This window comes from Bombina bombina, chromosome 6 (genome assembly GCF_027579735.1).
Source record: "Bombina bombina isolate aBomBom1 chromosome 6, aBomBom1.pri, whole genome shotgun sequence".
Lineage (NCBI taxonomy): Eukaryota > Metazoa > Chordata > Amphibia > Anura > Bombinatoridae > Bombina > Bombina bombina.
In genome coordinates, this window is record NC_069504.1 from 1,067,265,584 (window position 1) to 1,067,279,866 (window position 14,283).

The 14,283-nt window shown below is 42.5% G+C and overlaps 1 protein-coding gene across 1 annotated transcript in view; it reads right to left on the reverse strand.

Annotated features, from left to right (window-relative positions):
* The window catches only part of TRIM24 (tripartite motif containing 24), a 467,748-nt gene that overhangs the window by 227,040 nt on the left and 226,425 nt on the right, over positions 1–14,283 (reverse strand). The window lies entirely within an intron of this gene.

Consider the following 14,283-nt stretch of genomic DNA (forward strand, 5'->3'; position numbering starts at 1 on the left):
GGGGCACCGGAACCTCTAGGAACTTGTCCATCTTACATAATTTCTCTGGAATGACCAAATTGTCACAATCATCCAGAGTAGATAATACCTCCTTAAGCAGTGCGCGGAGATGTTCTAATTTAAATTTAAATGTTACAACATCAGGTTCAGCTTGTTGAGAAATTTTCCCTGAATCTGAAATTTCTCCCTCAGACAAAACCTCCCTCATTCCAAGTTTTAAGCCATAAAGCTCTTCTAGCTAAAATAGCTAGAGACCTAAACCTGACATCAACTCTGATAATATCAAAAATGGCATCACAGATAAAATTATTAGCATGTTGAAGAAGAAGAATAATATTATGAGAATCATGATCTGTTACTTGTTGCGCTAAAGTTTCCAACCAAAAAGTTGAAGCTGCAGCAACATCAGCCAATGATATAGCAGGTCTAAGAAGAAGATTACCTGAACACAGATAAGCTTTTCTTAGAAAGGATTCAATTTTCCTATCTAAAGGATCCTTAAAGGAAGTACCATCAGCCGTAGAAATAATAGTACGTTTAGCAAGGGTAGAAATAGCCCCATCAACTTTAGGGATTTTGTCCCAAAACTCTAATTTGTCGGACGGTACAGGATATAATTGCTTAAAACGTTTAGAAGGAGTAAATTAATTACCCAAATTATTCCATTCTCTGGAAATTACTTCAGAAATAGCACCAGGAACAGGAAAAACTTCTGGAATAACCACAGGAGATCTAAAGACCTTGTCTAAATGTTTAGATTAAGTATCAAGAGGACCAGAATCCTCAATTTCTAATGCAATTAGGACTTCTTTAAGTAAAGAACGGATAAATTCCATTTTAAATAAATATGACGATTTATCAGCATCAACCTCTGAGACAGAATCCTCTGTATCAGAAGAATCATTAGAATCAGAATGATGTTCATTTAAAAATTCATCTGTATAAATAGAAGTTTTAAAAGACTTTTTATGTTTACCAGAAGGAGGAATAACAGACATAGCCTTCTTAATGGATTCAGAAACAAAATCTCTTATGTTATCAGGAACACTCTGAACATTAGATGTTGATGGAACTGCAACAGGTAATGGTACTTTACTAAAGGAAATATTTTCTGCATTAACAAGTTTGTCATGACATTTAATACAAACAACAGCTGGAGGAACAACTACCAAAAGTTTACAGCAGATACACTTAGCTTTGGTAGTTCCAGCACCAGGCAGCGATTTTCCAGTAGTATCTTCTGACTCAGTTGCAACGTGGGACATCTTGCAATATGTAATAGAAAAAAACATATAAAGCAAAATTGATCAAATTCCTTAAATGACAGTTTCAGGAATGGGAAAAAATGCCAGTGAACAAGCTTCTAGCAACCAGAAGCAACAAATAATGAGACTTAAATAAAGTGGAGACAAATTTGACGCCCACAATATTTGGCGCCTAAATGCTATTAGCGCCAAAAATGACGCCACATCCGGAACGCCGACATTTTTGGCGCGAAAAACGTCAAAAATGACGCAACTTCCGGCGACACGTATGACGCCGGAAATAGAAAAAAATTTTGCGCCAAGAAAGTCCGCGCCAAGAATGACGCAATAAAATGAAGCATTTTCAGCCCCCGCGAGCCTAACAGCCAACAGGGAAAAAGTCAAATTTTAAGGTAAGATAAAAATTATATATTCAAATGCATTATCCCAAATATGAAACTGACTGTCTGAAATAAGGAAATGTTGAACATCCTGAGTCAAGGCAAATAAATGTTTGAATACATATATTTAGAACTTTATAAAAAAGGGCCCAACCATAGCTTTAGAGTGTCACAGAAAATAAGACTTACTTACCCCAGGACACTCATCTACATGTTGTAGAAAGCCAAATCAGTACTGAAACGAGAATCAGCAGAGGTAATGGTATATATAAGAGTATATCGTCGATCTGAAAAGGGAGGTAAGAGATGAATCTCTACGACCGATAACAGAGAACCTATGAAATAGACCCCGTAGAAGGAGATCATTGAATTCAAACAGGCAATACTCTCCTCACATCCCTCTGACATTCACTGCACGCTGAGAGGAAAACCGGGCTCCAACCTGCTGCGGAGCGCATATCAACGTAGAATCTAGCACAAACTTACTTCACCACCTCCATAGGAGGCAAAGTTTGTAAAACTGATTTGTGGGTGTGGTGAGGGGTGTATTTATAGGCATTTTGAGGTTTGGGAAACTTTGCCCCTCCTGGTAGGAATGTATATCCCATACGTCACTAGCTCATGGACTCTTGCTAATTACATGAAAGAAATTATGTTTTCTCTTGTAAGGTGTATCCAGTCCACGGATCATCCATTACTTGTGGGATACCAATACCAAAGCTAAAGTACACGGATGAAGGGAGGGACAAGGCAGGTACTTAAACGGAAGGTACCACTGCCTGTAAAACCTTTCTCCCAAAAATAGCCTCCGAAGAACCAAAAGTATCAAATTTGTAAAATTTTAAAAAAGTATGAAGCGAAGGCCAAGTCGCCGCCTTGCAAATCTGTTCAACAGAAGCCTCATTTTTAAAGGCCCATGTGGAAGCCACAGCTCTAGTAGAATGAGCTGTAATCCTTTCTGGAGGCTGCTGGCCAAAAGTCTCATAGGCTAAGCGGATTATGCTTCTTAGCCAAAAAGAAAGAGAGGTTGCCGAAGCCTTTTGACCTCTCCTCTGTCCAGAGTAGACAACAAACAAAGCAGATGTTTGACGAAAATCTTTAGTAGCTTGTAAGTAAAACTTTAAAGCACGAACCACGTCCAGATTGTGTAATAGACGCTCCTTCTTTGAAGAAGGATTAGGACACAAAGACGGAACAACAATCTCTTGATTGATATTCTTATTAGATACCACCTTAGGTAAAAACCCAGGTTTGGTACGCAGTACTACCTTATCTGCATGGAAGATCAGATAAGGAGAATCACATTGTAAGGCAGATAACTCGGAAACTCTACGAGCCGAGGAAATAGCTACCAAAAAAAGAACTTTCCAAGATAAAAGTTTGATATCTATGGAATGAAGAGGTTCAAACGGAACCCCCTGAAGAACTTTAAGAACCAAATTTAAGCTCCAAGGTGGAGCAACAGGTTTAAACACAGGCTTGATTCTAACTAAAGCCTGACAAAATGCCTGAACGTCTGGGACATCCGCCAGACGCTTGTGCAAAACAATAGATAGCGCAGAAATCTGTCCCTTTAAGGAACTAGCTGACAATCCTTTCTCCAATCCTTCTTGGAGAAAAGATAATATCCTGGGAATCCTGACCTTACTCCATGAGTAGCCCTTAGATTCACACCAATAAAGATATTTACGCCATATTTTATGATAGATTTTCCTGGTGACAGGCTTCCGTGCCTGAATTAAGGTATCAATGACTGACTCGGAGAAACCACGCTTTGATAAAATCAAGCGTTCAATCTCCAGGCAGTCAGCCTCAGAGAAATTAGATTTGGATGGTTGAAAGGACCTTGAAGTAGAAGGTCCTGACTCAGCGGCAGAGTCCATGGTGGAAAGGATGACATGTCCATAAGATCTGCATACCAAGTCCTGCGTGGCCACGCAGGCGCTATCAAGATCACCGATGCTCTCTCCTGCTTGATTTTGGCAATCAGACGAGGGAGCAGAGGAAACGGTGGAAACACAGAAGCCAGGTTGAAGGACCAAGGCGCTGCTAGAGCATCTATCAGCGTTGCCTTGGGGTCCCTGGACATGGATCCGTAACAAGGAAGCTTGGCGTTCTGGCGAGACGCCATGAGATCCAGTTCTGGTTCGCCCCAACGAAGAACCAATTGTGCAAACACCTCTGGATAGAGTTCCCACTCCCCCGGATGAAAAGTCTATCGACTTAGAAAATCCGCCTCCCAGTTCTCTACACCTGGGATATGGATAGCTGATAGGTGGCAAGAGTGAATCTCTGCCCAGCGAATTATCTTTGAGACTTCTAACATCGCTAGGGAACTCCTTGTTCCCCCTTGATGGATGATGTAAGCCACAGTCGTGATGTTGTCCGACTGAAATCTGATGAACCTCATTGTCGCTAGATGAGGCCAAGCCTGAAGAGCATTGAATATCGCTCTTAGTTCCAGAATGTTTATTGGAAGGAGTGACTCCTCCTGAGTCCACGATCCCTGAGCCTTCAGGGAGTTCCAGACTGCACCCCAACCTAGAAGGCTGGCATCTGTCGTTACAATTGTCCAATCTGGCCTGCGAAAGGTCATACCTTTGGACAGATGGACCCGAGATAGCCACCAGAGAAGAGAATCCCTGGTCTCTTGGTCCAGATTCAGTAAAGGGGACAAATCTGTGTAATCCCCATTCCACTGACTGAGCATGCATAGTTGCAGCGGTCTGAGATGTAGGCGTGCAAATGGCACTATGTCCATTGCCGCTACCATTAAGCCGATTACTTCCATGCACAGAGCCACCGAAGGGCGAGGAATGGAATAAAGAACACGACAGGAATTTAGAAGTTTTGATAACCTGGACTCCGTCAGGTAAATTTTCATTTCTACAGAATCTATCAGAGTCCCTAGGAAGGAAACTCTTGTGAGGGGGGATAGAGAACTCTTTCTCGTTCACCTTCCACCCATGCGACCTCAGAAATGCCAACACTATGTCCGTATGAGACTTGGCAATTTGGAAGTTTGACGCCTGAATCAGGATGTCGTCTAAATAAGGGGCCACTGCTATGCCCCGTGGCCTTAGGACCGCCAGAATCGACCCCAGAACCTTCGTAAAAATTCTTGGGGCTGTAGCTAACCCAAAGGGAAGAGCTACAAACTGGCATTGCCTGTCTAGGAAGGCAAACCTGAGAAACCGATGATCTTTGTGTATCGGAATGTGCAGATAAGCATCCTTTAAATCCACTGTAGTCATGTATTGACCCTCCTGGATCATAGGTAGGATGGTACGAATAGTCTCCATCTTGAATGATGGAACTCTGAGGAATTTGTTTAAGATCTTTAGATCCAAAATTGGTCTGAAGGTTCCCTCTTTTTTGGGAACCACAAACAGATTTGAGTAAAATCCCTGTCCCTGTTCCTCCTTTGGTACTGGATGGATCACTCCCATAACTAGGAGGTCTTGTACACAGTGTAAGAATGCCTCTCTCTTTATCTGGTTTGCAGATAATTGTGAAAGGTGAAATCTCCCTTTTGGGGGGAAGAAGATATCCCTGTGATATAATTTCCAACACCCAGGGATCCTGGACATCTCTTGCCCACGCCTGGGCGAAGAGCGAAAGTCTGCCCCCTACTAGATCCGTTACCGGATAGGGGGCCGTTCCTTCATGCTGTCTTAGAGACAGCAGCAGGCTTTTTGGCCTGCTTACCCTTGTTCCAGGTCTGGTTAGGTCTCCAGACCGTCTTGGACTGAGCAAAAGTTCCCTCTTGTTTTGCATTAGAGGAAGTTGATGCCACACTTGCCTTGAAGTTTCGAAAGGCACGAAAATTAGACTGTTTGGCCCTATCCTGAGGAAGGGTATGACCTTTTCCTCCAGTGATATCAGCAATAATCTCCTTCAAACCAGGCCCGAATAGGTTCTGCCCCTTGAAGGGAATGTTAAGCAGCTTCGATTTTGACCACTTATCTCTTACTACCTTCCATGCTTGTTGAGAGTTGCAAGAGAATGACTGGATATGGCAGTGAGGGGAGGAGCTATATAGACAGCTCTGCTGTGGGTGTCCTCTTGCAACTTCCTGTTGGGAATGAGAATATCCCACAAGTAATGGATGATCCGTGGACTGGATACACCTTACAAGAGAAACGCTCCTTCCTACTTGTCACTGTAGAAATAATTTCATCCAGACCAGTCAAAAACAACACCATCCCCATAAAATAAAGATACAGAAAGTCTGGATTTAGAAACCATGTCAGCAGACCAGGATTTCAACCACAAGGCCCTCAAGAGTAAAAACTGCTAGTGCCATATTTTTAGCATCATAATTATAAAACTTTACCAGCAGAATTCCACAACAAAGGGTTGAGGCCACAGCAACACAAGCAAACGTAATTGCTAGCCTAAAAAGAAAACCTGCTTGCTTAAAAGCCTTTCTACGAAGATACACTAATTTCCTATCCATAGAGTCTTTAGCTTAACATGCTACTATTCCTCTTGGTGATATTACCTCTTAAAGTAGAAAGAGCCCCATCCACTTTAGGAATAGTTTGCCAAAGCTCTATATTAGAAGCAGGCAAAGTAAAGCAGGATTAAAAGGAATACCCAGTCATGGACCACTCATAACAAATAATCTCAGATACAACATTAGGAACTGGAAATACCTCTGGAGATTTAACAGAGGGTTTAAGCTCTATAATAAAAACAGGCAAGTAATGAGAAGATCAAAATACAGATAATTATTTAAACATAACATTAAAAGGCAGGATAAAGAAATTATTACACCCAAATAGAGCAACTCTTGGAAGCAATGAAATCTTACCCCCTCAGCAGGCTAAAGCAAGCTTCAGAAGCGTTAATAATCCATAGAGAAATCGGATAATCACTAACCCGATGACAGTCCAATTATAAAGATATACACAAAATACAGATGTGCAAAAAAAAAAATGTGCCAGCTTAAACTAGTAAATACAGTAGATTTGCATAATCAACAAATACATGATAAAAAGACAATGCAATAGCACTTAGCCTGAACTTAGTAGATGTTTTTCTGAAAAATTATGTCAATTTCCACTTCTCCTGTATCATGTGATAGCCATCAGCAGATGCATATACATATATACTGTGAATTATTGTAAATGCTCCGTAAGAGCTGATGACTCAAAGTGTAAATATAAAAAGACTGTACACATTTTGTTAAAGGAAGTAAATTGAAAAGTAGTTTAAACTTGAATATTCTATCTGAATAATCAAAATTTAATTTTGATTTGAGTGTTCCTTTAACACACCTCAAAGCCTACATATGGTGAAAATAAGGTGCTTATAAGCAAATGCCTAATATGCCTGACAATAGTTCCCAGGCTATTATACACCTAAAAGCGAGTACCAATTAATAGACTACAGGCTAAGCAGGTGACAACAACTGCCACACACACCTGAAAGGCACCCATGACAGCAGAAGATCTATACACATGGACCCAGAGACAGAACTTTTTTTCACTTACTGCGATGAGATTTTTTTAGTGAAAATTTTTCTGCAGGTCATTTTTAAATAAAATTGTAAATTTGTCAGTTACACTAAAGCACCAGATCAACTGCAATGTGTTGGTTAACTGGAAAATAAAGCAATATTTAAAGTTGTATAATCTAGTGCAGTAGTTGAAAATTGCATTGCAAATTAGCTGCAGACAAAAAAGTAATTGTAAAATGTCTCTTGAATTAATTTGTTTCCTTTTCTCTTAGTCTAACATAGAAATGTAGTAATAAAAAGGTGCATTGCTCATACGAACATCTTACATTCAGAAAAAAACAGCATTGCAGACATTGAAAAGCTAGGGAATGAGCTTGCAAAAATCTCAGAGCCAGACAACAATCAATGCACTGCTGCTTTCCAGCACTACTGCATATTTGATTGTTGTCTTCAAACAGCACTTTGCTCTGGATGCACTGTTAAGGAAAACTTATACAATGCAGCCAGAGAACAGCAATGTTTAAAAAGAACAGCCTAATGTGGAGCAGCACTGAAAAGTTAATGTGCTAACAGTTCCTGTTCTTTCTGCAGACATGCTGCATTTTCTGCGATGACATCTCAGATCACTCTATGTTCTGCCTTGGGGCACATGGAGTATAAAAGTGAACCAACAGGAGGCAGCTAGGGACTGGTCCCCGTGACACCTGTGGCAGGCTTGCAACTAACTCGCATAGGGTGTTCTTTTGCCTCTACCCATACTCCAAAGACATCCCTCTGTCCAAACTGTAGCTCTCTGAGGGGGAACTGGACCTCAAAACCGGTCCGATAACCCGTCTCACAAGCACCTGGAGCACTTTGCTTCTTCACCTTCCTCCTGCAAAGGCAAGACTGGTTTCCAGTAAAGGGCAAGTGGTTTTAAGGGCTCTTGGAGTTTCAGAATCTTTGCCTCCTCCTAGCGGCCAGGAGAAGAATTCCCAGGAGTAATGGATCATGGGCTCTCGCCATCTTTATGAAAAACTAGTGTGTAGGGATTGTCAAGGTAATAACTAAGTGGTAATAAATTAAATGTTTCTAATAATAGAACATACCTCTTTAAATATACTACAAATTAGCATTTTGTAAAAAAAAAAAAAAAAAAAAAAAAAATAAAAAAAAAAATTGCTTTGTAAAACTGCACCCCCCTTCAGTAATCGTATGATATGCTGCTTTTTACATTTTATTCAGCAGTGTGGTCCAGTCAAAAGGCAACACACTTGCCCCTAATGATTTGAGCTAAGGCCCGCAAATAGCTGCCACTCATGTGCACTAGGTTCCCTACCCATTGCAGGCTTGTAAACTGTCACTCACAAACCTGTGACAGGTTGAAGGGAAGCTACCGTGGACACGTGGAAGGTGGTTGCCTTTTGTTAGTCTGATCCACCCGCTTGCTAATGAGAATAAAAAGAAAAAAAAAAAGCAGACAGAGGCTCCCCATTGGGGAAAGTTTTGCAAGGTAAAAAAACTAAATTTATGCTTACCTGATAAATTTATTTCTCTTGTGGTATATCCAGTCCACGGATCATCCATTACTTGTGGGATATTCTCCTTCCCAACAGGAAGCTGCAAGAGGATCATCCAGAGCAGAGCTGTCTATATAGCTCCTCCCCTGCCAACCCCCAGTCATTCGACCGAAGACAAGCAAGAGAAAGGAGAAACTATAGGGTGCAGTGGTGACTAGTTTAAAAATAAACACCTGCCTTAAAATGACAGGGCGGGCCGTGGACTGGATACACCACAAGAGAAATAAATTTATCAGGTAAGCATAAATTTTGTTTTCTCTTGTAAGGTGTATCCATTACTTGTGGGATACCAATACCAAAGCTATAGGACACGGATGAAGGGAGGGACAAGGCAGGCGCTTAAACGGAAGGCACCACTGCCTGTAAGACCTTTCTCACAAAAATAGCCTCCGAAGAAGCAAAAGTATAAAATTTATAGAATTTAGAAAAAGTATGAAGCGAAGACCAAGTCGCCGCCTTACAAATCTGTTCAACAGAGGTCTCATTCTTAAAAGCCCATGTGGAAGCTACCCGCTCTAGTAGAAAGAGCTGTAATTCTTTCAGGAGGCTGCTGGCCAGCAGTCTCATAAGCTAAGCGTATTATACTCCTTAGCCAAAAAGAAAGAAGTTGCCGAAACCTTTTGGCCTCTCCTCTGTCCAGAGTAGACAACAAACAATGCAGATGTTTGACGAAAATCTTTAGTAGCTTGTAAATAAAACTTTAAAGCACGAACCACGTCAAGATTGTGTAACAGACGTTCCTTCTTTGAAGAAGGATTAGGACACCGTGACGGAACAACAATCTCCTGATTGATATTTTTATTAGATACCACCTTAGGTAGAAAACCAGGTTTGGTACGTAACACTACCTTATCTGCATGGAAAATGAGATAAGGGGAATCACATTGTAAAGCAGATAACTCCGAAACTCTTCGAGCCGAGGAGATAGCTACTAAAAACAGAACTTTCCAAGATAAGAGCTTAACATCTATGGAATGCAAAGGTTCAAACGGAACCCCTTGAAGAACTTTAAGAACTAAATTTAAACTCCATGGCGGAGCAACAGGTTTAAACACAGGCTTGATTCTAACCAGAGCCTGACAAAACGCCTGAACATCTGGAACCTCAATCCAGAAACTGGATTAGGACACAGAGAAGGAACAATGATTTCCTGGTTAATATTCTTATTAGAAACCACTTTTGGAAGGAAACCAGGTTTGGTGCGCAAAACAACCTTATCTGCATGGAACACCAGATAGGGTGAATTACAAAGCAGACAATTCAGAAACTCTTCGAGCAGAAGAAATGGCTACTAAAACCAAAACTTTCCAAGATAATAACTTAATATCTATGGAATGCAAAGGTTCAAACGGAACCCCTTGAAGAACTGAAATAACTAAGTTTAGACTCCATGGAGGAGCCACAGGCTTGTAAACAGGCTTGATTCTAACTAGGGCCTGTGCAAACACCTGAACGTCTGGTACAGCTGCCGGACGCTTATGTAACAGGATAGACAGAGCAGATATCTGTCCCTTTAAGGAACTAGCTGACAAACCTTTCTTCAATCCTTCTTGGAGAAAAGACAATATCCTTGGAATCCTAACCTTACTCCACGAGTAACCCTTGGATTCACACCAACAAAGATATTTCCGCCATATCTTATGGTAAATTTTCCTGGTGACAGGCTTTCTGGCCTGTATCAGAGTATCTATAACTGATTCAGAGAAACCACGCTTAGCTAGAATTAAGCGTTCAATCTCCAAGCAGTCAGTTGCAGAGAAACTAGATTTGGATGCTTTAAAGGACCTTGAATTAGAAGATCCTGCCTCGATGGCAGTTTCCATGGTGGGACCGATGACATGTCCACTAGGTCTGCATACCAAGTACTGCGTGGCCACGCAGGTGCTATCAAAATTACCGAAGCCTTCTCCTGTTTGATTCTGGCTACTAGCCGAGGGAGAAGAGGAAACAGTGGAAAGACATAAGCTAGACTGAATGACCAAGGCGCTATTAATGCATCTATCAATGCCGCCTTGGGATCCCTGGATCTGGATAGGTAAAGGGGAAGTTTGGTGTTCTGACGGGACGCCATCAGATCCAATTCTGGAATGCCCCATAGCTGGGTCAGCTGAGCAAAAACCTCTGGGTGGAGTTCCCACTCCCCCGGATGGAAAGTCTGACGACTTAGAAAATCCGCCTACCAGTTGTCTACCCCTGGGATGTGAATTGCAGATAGATGGCAGGAGTGATCCTCCGCCCATTTGAGGATCTTGGATACTTCCTTCATCGCTAGGGAACTCTTTGTTCCTCCCTGATGATTGATGTACGCTATAGTTGTGATGTTGTCCAACTGAAATCTGATGAATTTGGCCTCCGCTAGTTGAGGCCACGCCTGGAGCGTATTGAATATCGCTCTCAGTTCCAAAATGTTTATCGGGAGAAGAGATTCTTCCCGAGACCATAGACCCTGAGCTTTCAGGGAGTCCCAGACCGCACCCCAGCCTAACAGACTGGCATCGGTCGTGACAATGATCCACTCCGGTATGCGGAAACTCATTCCCTGAGACAGGTGATCCTGAGACAACCACCAGAGAAGAGAGTCTCTGGTTTTCTGGTCCATTTGTATTTGGGGATACAAATCTGCATAATCCCCATTCCACTGTTTGAGCATGCACAGTTGCAGTGGTCTGAGATGAATTCGGGCAAAAGGGACTACGTCCATTGCCGCAACCATTAAACCAATTACCTCCATGCACTGAGCCACAGAAGGCCGAGGAATGGAAAGAAGGCCGAGGAATGGAAAGAAGAACTCGGCAAGAATTCAACAGTTTTGACTTCCTGACCTGTGTCAGAAAGATTTTCATTTCTACCGAGTCTATTAGTATTCCCAGAAAGGGAACCCTTGTGAGCGGGAACAGAGAACTCTTTTCTACGTTCACCTTCCACCCGTGAGACCTTAGAAAGGCCAGAACAATGTCCGTATGAGCCTTGGCTCTGTGAAAAGACGACGCCTGTATTAAGATGTCGTCTAGGTAGGGTGCTACTGCAATGCCCCGCGGTCTTGGCACTGCTAGAAGGGACCCTAGCACCTTTGTGAAAATTCTGGGAGCGGTGGCCAAGCCGAAAGGAAGGGCCACGAACTGGTAATGGTTGTCCAGAAAGGCGAACCTTAGGAACTGATGGTGATCTTTGTGGATAGGAATATGTAGGTACGCATCCTTTAGATCCACGGTAGTCATATATTGACCTTCCTGGATCATCGGCAAGATTGTCCGAATGGTTTCCATCTTGAAAGACGGAACTCTGAGGAATTTGTTTAGAATTTTTAGATCCAGGATTGGCCTGAAAGTTCCTTCCTTTTTGGGAACTACGAACAGGTTTAAGTAAAAGCCCAGTCCTTGTTCTGCAATTGGAACTGGGTGTATCACTCCCATTTTTAGTAGATCTTCTACACAGCGTAAGAACGCCTGTTTCTTTATTTGGTCTGAAGACAAACGAGAAATGTGGAACCTTCCCCTTGGGGGAGAATCCTTGAATTCTAGAAGGTACCCCTGAGCAACTATTTCTAATGCCCAGGGATCGTGTACATCTCTTGCCCAAGCCTGAGCAAAGAGAGAAAGTCTGCCCCCTACTAGATCCGATCCCGGATCGGGGGCTACTTCTTGGCCTGTTTACCCTTATTCCAGCCCTGCAAGGGTTTCCAGGTTGCTTTGGGCTGTGAAGCGTTATCTTGCTTTGCGGCAGCAGAGGTTGCAGCGGGTCCGCTCCTGAAGTTGCGAAAGGAGCGAAAATTAGCCTTGTTTTTGGCCTTAAACGGCCTATCTTGTGGAAGGGCATGGCCCTTTCCCCCAGTGATATCCGAAATAATTTCTTTCAGCTCTGGGCCGAATAGGGTATTCCCCTTGAAAGGAATATTTAACAGTTTCGTTTTGGACGACACATCCGCCGACCACGATTTGAGCCAAAGCGCTCTTCGCACCATGATGGCAAAACCTGAGTTTTTCGCCGCTAACTTAGCTAATTGGAAAGCGGCATCAGTGATAAAAGAATTGGCCAGCTTTAGAGCATGAATTCTATCCATGACCTCGTCGTATGAAGTCTCCCTCTGGAGCGACTCCTCCAGAGCCTCAAACCAAAATGCCGCTGCAGTAGTTACCGGAATAATGCAGGCAATTGGTTGAAGAAGAAAACCCTGCTGAACAAATATTTTCTTCAGCAATCCTTCCAATTTTTTATCCATAGGATCTTTGAAATCACAACTGTCCTCTATTGGTATAGTTGTACGCTTAGCAAGTGTTGAAACAGCTCCCTCTACCTTAGGGACCGTCTGCCACGCGTCCCGCCTGGGGTCGTTTATGGGGAACATTTTCTTAAAGATAGGGGTGGGGGAACAAAGGGTACACCTGGTCTCTCCAACTCCCTAGTCACAATATCCGCCACCCTCTTTGGGATCGGAAATGCCTCAGTGTATACAGGGACCTCTAAAAACCTGTCATACATAATTACATAATTTTTCTGGGACCACCATGGGGTCACAATCATCCAGCGTAGCTAAAACCTCCTTAAGCAGTACGCGGAGGTGTTCCAGCTTAAATTTAAACGCTAAGGAATCTGACTCTGCCCGCTGAGAAACTTTTCCTGTGTCAGAAATTTCTCCCTCAGACAGACCGTCCCTCACTGCTACTTCTGAGTGTTGTGAGGGTACTACAGATAAATCATCCAAAGCTTCTGATTGCTCATCCTCTGTATTTAAAACTGAGCTATCGCGCTTTTTTGGAAAAACTGGCAGTTTGGATAAAAATGCTGCAAGGGAATTATCCATTACTGCTGCTAATTGTTGTAAAGTAATAGGGGCCAATGCGCTAGAGGTACTAGGCATCGCTTGCGCGGGCGTAACTGGTGTCGACACATGGGGAGAGGAAGAAGGACTATCCTCATTACCTTCCGTTAAAGAATCATCTTGGGCTACATTTTTAAGTGTCACTGCATGGTCTTTAAAATGCTTAGATGTTTTAGCACACTTTATACACAAATGCAATGGGGGTACCGCCATGGCTTTTAAACATAAAGAACAAGGTCTATATGAAGACTCAGACATGTTTGACAGACTTAGACAGCACTACAATACAGTAAAAATCACTTTTTGAAAAAACGTTACTGTGCCTTTAAAAAATAAAAAGCACACACTTTTTTACTAAATCACCAAAAAACATCCGATCTTTATGAAATTTTCACCACATGATCCCAATGCTTTGAAATGATTGCACACAAATTGTCAAATCAATTAACTTCTTATTGCCCAAACCGGAGCAAATTGAAGTAAACTACCGGTTTAACACACTACAGCACGGTGCCACAGTCTTTGCTGTGGCCCTACCTTCCTTTTGGGTTATTTGTAGAAGAAAATAAGCCTCCCTGAAGTCCTCCTGCACTCTCAGGACTCTACACGTGAAGCTGCATGAAGCTGCCTTGCAAAACAACTGCGCAACTGAGGCGCGAAAATGAGGCCCCCTCCCTCTTCATTCCGGAGTTATGGGGCCTTCCTGAGTCAGATTAGGTGTCTTACAATATGCCAGGCGTAATAAAAACCCCAGTGTTCCAACGTCTAAAACACTTGAACAAATATAAGATTACAC